The sequence below is a fragment of the Amphibalanus amphitrite genome, unplaced genomic scaffold (assembly GCF_019059575.1).
Source record: "Amphibalanus amphitrite isolate SeventyFive unplaced genomic scaffold, NRLGWU_Aamphi_draft 000133F_arrow, whole genome shotgun sequence".
Classification (NCBI taxonomy): Eukaryota; Metazoa; Arthropoda; class Thecostraca; order Balanomorpha; family Balanidae; genus Amphibalanus; species Amphibalanus amphitrite.
The window spans coordinates 992,501-999,555 of NW_024881628.1; the positions used below are offsets into that span (position 1 = coordinate 992,501).

The 7,055-nt window shown below is 43.6% G+C and overlaps 1 protein-coding gene across 2 annotated transcripts in view; it reads right to left on the bottom strand.

Moving 5' to 3' along the window:
* The window catches only part of LOC122382105 (ecdysone receptor-like), a 45,676-nt gene extending 39,396 nt beyond the window's left edge, over positions 1-6,280 (bottom strand). For both annotated transcript variants that reach the window (XM_043367045.1, XM_043367046.1), the window contains exon 1: positions 6,209-6,280. The gene's annotated coding sequence lies outside the window, so the exon portion shown is untranslated. The remainder of the gene's footprint in view (positions 1-6,208) is intronic.
* Between the last annotated feature and the right edge of the window lie 775 nt (positions 6,281-7,055).

The following is a 7,055-nucleotide window of genomic DNA, read 5'->3' on the forward strand; positions in this document are numbered from 1 at the left end:
ATTTTTCGAGGATTGCTGATTTAGGAGATTTTTAAGGACTTCCCAAGTTTGTTTGGGTTTGTTGTGGTATTTTGAGAATTCTGACATGTAATATTGTTTCTTTGCATTTCGTAATGCAGCATTCAGACAGTTTCTGTATGAATTGTATTGTTGAATATTTTGAGTGCTTGGGTTTTTCAGTTTAGCACTGAACAGAACATTTTTTTTGTTTATTGAGTTCAATAGCCCTGGTGTGATCCAAGGTTGGATGGGACTATTTTTGCGTGATGCAATTTTTCTTTTTGAATATTTATTTATGCCTTTTTGATATGATGAGATTATTCTGGAACAGGCTACTTCAGGGTCTGTTTCAGAACAGAAGTCTCTCAAATCATTGCTTAAGAATTGTTTCAGGTCATCAATGTATTGATAATCAAAGTACACTATCTCTTCTGGTGCATGGACTCTCTTTTCTGATTCAATCCTTGTACATGCAAATATTGAGAAATGATCAGAAAAGTCTGTTTCTATAACACCAGAGTGCTGCACCATTGATATGTCATTGCAATATATGTTGTCTATCAGAGTAGTAGATATGTCAGATACTCTTGTAGCCTTTGAGATGGTTGGAAGAAAACCATATGAGCACATAAGTGTGAAAAATGATTCACACAGAGTGTTGGAGTTCATGGCAAACAGGTCAAAATTGAAATCTCCAACAATGTAAGTCAGTATATTTAGCCTGGAAACCGCAGACAAACACTGTTCTAATTCCTCTAAGAACTCTGCACTATTTTTTGGTGATCTATAAATTTGAATCACAAGACAGCGTCTATGTTTATCTTGATTAAGCATTAGGAACACTACATCTGCTGTAGTAAATTGAAACAAACTTATTTGTTGTACTGGTGTATCTTCAAATACATACACTGCTGAGCCACCACCAGCTTTGGTGGTGCGGCTAGTACAAAACAGTTTGTATTTGTTTATGTTAAAGAGATGCTCCATATCCTTTGTAAGCCATGTTTCGGAGACAAAAATCAAACACCATTTGCTCAAGGATAAGAATGAAATGATTTCATCAAACTTGTTAACTACAGAACGAGCATTTATATGCAACATGGTGATACCGTTTATATCAATTTTGTTGATATGATCTGGTTTCCAAAGAGTGCAATTGTTTCTAAGTCTTTCAAAATGTTCATGTGTAAGCGAAAGTTCATCAGATATTATATCTGAAAATGGATCAAAAGATGCATCTTTGTACCTTGCGCTACTGCCGAAGGTAGCAATACTGAATGATATTTCTAGCTAGTAACCACTAAGGTAACCTAGACAATAGTCCGCTGTCGGACCGAGGCGTGGCCTCACTTGCACATACACAATATAAACAAACGCTACTTGACACTTTCCGGAGGTGCCACAAAGAAAGAGGAATTTTAGTGCGTGTCAATTTACGGAACCGACACGCAAGCAATAATAATGTCAGTCAACATGATAATTGATATTTTTAGAAGTGTTGAATAAATGAATAAATGGGAGAAAAAATGTTAACGGTTGAAATGCAAATAAGCCTTCACTCAAAAACAAAACATTTGTAAAATAGTAGTGGGATTGCTAGCAATCAATTATGGACTCACACTATGCCAATCACAAAAACAAAAAGAGTCGAATGCATAGATGGTATTCCAGCTTTAAAAGAATTGCAAAAATGAAAGCTTTTTCCATTCCTAATATTTCTTCCTAATTTTTTTTTATATCAAAGAAATCAAATTTGATAGCAAAAATGTAGTTCAGGGAAAATTTGTGAATGGGAGATCCTTGAATGGGATGCGTAAAGTCGTGTATCGTAACACGTGGTGTGTACGCACGCCTTGCGTATTTCTCACATTTTTACGTTCACTTATATTTTACATTCCTTTGTGATAAGGAAAAAAAACAGTGGTGCTTTGTTACTATCGATCTGCAAGCATAGTTGACTAGGTTGTGCTCAGGTTCAAGTATTTATATCATGTTATATCATTTATGATTGAGGGTATTTCAACTTGACCCTCAGTAGTAAGAGAGCTGTAATTTGAATTACTGCTAATTGGATCACCAAACAATTATGCTTATTTGAGAAAGCAATAAAACATTCCGATGTTACATGTAACATCCACAATTGAGTTTAGGAGCCAAAACAGTCACAATTACCATTCATGAAGTACTTCCTTAGTTTATAAGTTATCTGCTTATACAATCCAAACACATTGTAGGAGTGGAAATAATGTCAGCATAGAGCTAGAGTAAGCATAGTATGCTTGTATACCTATATGGTAGGTAAGTTAAATATGGTATTTAACTATTTATGTCTGGAATAGGTTTATATAGCCTATAGGTGATCAGTGCATGGGTTACATGGATATAGTAGGTGATATTGAGTACAAAGGGTAACATGGCACATGTTTAACATGTTTGGTGATATGGCAATATGAGTTTAGTCAGTGTGCATAACCAATAGCAGCAAGCATGGGCATTAGCGAGCTTGCAAGGCATGGGTAAAAACAGGCAGAGTTGCCTGATTTGCATATCAAAGTGATATCAGTACACTAGCTACATGGCAGCAAACAGTGATAACATGTACGGACGGCATTCCCAAAGTTCCACAAATAATATTTTGGCACATAAATCCTGCAGTCAGCTTCAAGTCTGGGTTCGGATTAGTATGTCCAAGTGGATGGCGACTCTCCATTACTAGGTACCAGCTGAAGTCTGTTGAGCTAACAGCTTGCACTGCTGAAATAATGCAGTCATATGATATGTTTAGATGATGTTAGATGTTAGATGTTAGATGTTTAGATGTATAAAGAAAATAAGAAGGAAAGAAGTCCGGAAAAGGGAAGAAAGATCCTTTCACGCTGCCTCAATGTTGAGGGGGCGCCGCCCCCTCGGCTCTCAAGTTGGGGGGGGGCAAGCGCCCCCGCTGCCCCCCCCCCCCCCTATTCCCGGGTCTATGCTATGTAGCCAGCCAATGGTTCTCAATGGTTTTCTTTACGTTCTAAATGGTTTTTTCCATGGTTCTCCATAAAATCGACGCCGATGGTATAGCACCGCAGACAGCTTGCTCGAGTCCTGTGCGCAGTGTATCATTTTTCAGCCTTTTTGGTGGCAAATCACACCTAAAAGGGAAAATATTTTCATCCCTAAAATATGAATGACCGACTTTACTTCATCTCTGAAAAGAGTTTCATGTATTCCCAACAGCCAGTTCACTTGTCACTTGACAGTTGATGCACCCACATCCTTTTGTTCCACACCCTGTCAAGATCCTGACATGAAATCCTGGTTTATCAGTTAGCATAAAAATTGGCATTACACCATTTTACAAAAATACTGCAGTTATTTTCCTTCTTTTTTCTCATCCTAGGATTTTTTTTTCTTCATCGGCACACCCAACCAATATCCAATTTTAGAACACTGCCTGTGCGGCTGTCCAGGATATCATACTCGTACAGTGGATCGTATCTGCTAAAACTAACAAAAACACGGATTCTGGCACTTGAGGAGATACTACAAAGTGTCGAAGTTAAACAACGTCAAGGCAAACGAAGTAGGTTCGCTCTGAGATCTGTATGCGGGTCGAACCTTATTGCCACGCGAGGTTTGTTTGGGATGTCTGGGTAAATAAATGATAACAGTTGAGTGATAACTGTGCCTACACGTAACGAAGTGTTTGGCCTAAGCCAAGCAGCACATGATGTCACTTGGATACGGTGAATGGTAGCCAGCTGAGTTATGAAGGTATATGCTTGTGCGGTAGCCGAAGCCATTCACCTCGTATTTGATACGCTTTGTTCAAAAGTGCTGATCGGAATGTAATATTTTAGTTCGGAATTATCAGTCAGCCTGGCCTGAAATTTCGAATTTCAGTCGGAGTCATACAAATCATAGACGTCCGAGACTGCAGCGACAGCTGTTGATACAGTGTCATCGCCTGGATAGTGGATATTGATTAGGTACTGTTAGGCATATGTATTGACTGGTCGGCATTTGCCGAATAGGCAGACAAGAGTCCACAGCACTCGATGCATGCCGTGGGCATATAGACAGACACAGTTGTCCGAATTATCAACGAATGGCCACTGTACCGACAGCGCAGTGGGTGGTGCTACACAAAGAAGGCATGACCGAGTAGTCGGGCAATGCCGCTTCATTAAAAAGAAACGAACCATGACCACCGAAGGTCGACCATGGCCGGAATGGCTGGCGATAAATAGTCATGTACAGACCTCGACGAGCCAATAATGATAATGAACCAGTCCATTCTACAGGTCACAATGTTTCACCTAATAAAGGCAATGAGGCTGATGAGTTTATGGACTTGGTGAATTTAGAGTGTCCACATTAATTACCTGCTGACACGTCCTAGCCTCTGCGGAACGAGCCTTTCATACCAATAGGCGTCTCTGATATATCCTGCCAAGTGCCAACTGCCTCAGAGCTCGACTCATGGACCGGGCGGAGGCCGGGGGGGGGGGGCTGGGGGTCAGGCTGTTTATTGGAGAGTCCGGGCTGCCCCAGAGGCCACGGGGTCACGGTCAGCCGAGGCCCGATCAGGAGCCAGCAGCCGACACCCTAACTCCAATCACATACCAGCAGCTGAGGCCGGGAGACGCGAGAGGATGCGGGTTGGCAAAGGTCGGGCAGAGGTGGAAGGGGAGGGGATCAAACGATTTCAGTAATTCACGATTTCGGTGGCTTTTGGCGAGCATTATTCTTAACGCAGCGTTACTAGCAGTGGCAGCTTTTTAGCAATGCATCATGCATGTTTCATATCGTACCGGATTCACCTGGCAAAGTTCTCGGGGTAGATCCACCAGTAGACAGAAGACAATGTTAAAAGGGGACGTTCCCTGCTGACCTTGAAGAAAGCATGTGAGTCTGCCACGACACGTGGAGACCGGCTGGTGGGACACGATGACAGGCAGTGGCGGATCCAGGGGGGGGGGGGCAAAATGGGCATTTGTCCCTCCCAAACGGCATAATTTTAACATTACGCCTATGGACGAGGCATGGAAAGAATCGATAAATTGTTATGGTTTGCCCCCCCCCCCCAAAAAAAAAAAAAACTCTGAGCTGGATCCGCCTCTGATGACAGGGGACCAAACTCACCAGAGAGGGGAAGAGACCCCATCGAGTGGAACTGGACAGCAGAAGAATTAACGAGACCCAGCTGCTCGGAAAATCACTCCCGTCAAATCAGTTGACAAACGACACGATGAACACGGGTGGGTTTTGGCGAAATGGGACGGAAGTTATGAGCACGCGGAGTAGTAAAAACTCGAGGGCAGTGGGGCGTAAAATGTCGGTGGCGTGCTCTTTACAGACTGCTCGACACAGACTCGGCGGCAGTGCAGCTGGCGGTTTGTGGGGGGTTTATCGCAGGGAGGGGTACAGCTGTAACCGTCGGGGGGAGCCGACGGCGCGGTTCGACCAGCATGACCTGCCAAACCGCTGAGCCAGTTTGGAGGTCAAACTGCCAGCCGTGATAAACCATGAGCTGGTTCGGTGATTATCAGAACTACCAGCGTGTCGCAATGCATAACAGGAAGTCGGGTTATCAACACTCGGCAATCATCCCAGGTAGAGAATTGTAAAATGCCGAAATCAGTCGCACAAAAACTTATGTGACCCTGACCATAACTGCCGGTTGCCACCATGTGAGTACACCACAGCGCGACAGTCTATATTGTGAACATGAAAAGACTCATTATTAAACAAACAAACAAAACAAAGAAAATCAGCCTGTTCACACTTCACAGTGTTTCCAGAAATTCGACTAAAATACCTACTTTTTAATACCAGACATTGGGTACTAACATAAAAATTGCAATGTCTCGAGAAACGAGTTCTGAATAAAAAAAAAATAACCATGCAAATTATCGCTTAGCCAGTCGGGCAGCACTATTCCCAGATATTTGTTCAGTCAGGCCGGCTGCTCTGCGCCATTCCAACAGATTTACAGCAGCAACTGATGAGAAAAGTTAGCAGATATGTGCCGTCTGCATGAACTCAACATGCTATCGGACAATGCGGCGCGGTGCAGCTCATAAGGCGATGATATCGGTACAACTGGCGAAAAGTGCGCCTGAAGCGAGTCGTATCGACGCATACCGACTCATGTCCGCCCGTCTAAACAGCGGACTGTCGTTGTAACAAAGGCGCTTATCACTAAATGCGGCACACTTACGATATCAGAAGACAGTCGCAGCGGACTTCCTCGCTCGGATAGATCCTCGGAGAGAGCTCAGCTGCTCTCCTGCGGACAAAACAGACAATATTGTAACGAAAGACAGCCGCACTGCTCCCTGCACGACCGTCAGGAGATAGTAAAACAGTTTCAGATGCCTCACTGCAATGGTTACCCAGCGCAACATGTGGCAAACAGATACCAAAACACAGCACAGGTGCACTGCAGGTCGGAACAGACACAGCTCAGCAAAGCATCGATCATATTTGTGGACGCTGGCAAACAGTGCCCATCAGCGGCACATCTGAGGGGCATGTTTCGACAACGAACTGGCCACAGCTGCGCCCGGAGGCGCATATGGACTATGGCGTCATTCGGGGGCAATGGGGGCGATGCTCCCAGCCAAATGGTGACGGCATGACTGGGGACAGCTGTGGCATTAAATACTGCTGGCAAAGGATCTTCAATACTGAATGTCAAGTTCCCCTGCTGTGTTTGCCATATACGCTGCAGCTAGTCACCAGAAATTCATCGCAAAGACAAAGATTTTTCGATATTCAAATTCAGAAACTGACCCCCAGCATCCGGTAATTTCTCAGTAGCAGGGTTGTGCTCGACTCATGAGTTGAGTCGGAAATTTGACTCAACTCCGACTCAAATGAGTCGGGTTTGAGTCGAGTCGGTTACAATAGCTGAGCTGTTGAGTCAGATTTGAGTCGAGTCAGATAAAATGTTGAGCTGCTGAGTTGAGTCAGAGTTGAGTCGCACAAAAATACAAAGGCGTTGAGTTGAGTCAGAGTTGAGTCAGTAAAATAGCTTTTGACGTTGAGTTGAGTCAAACATTCAA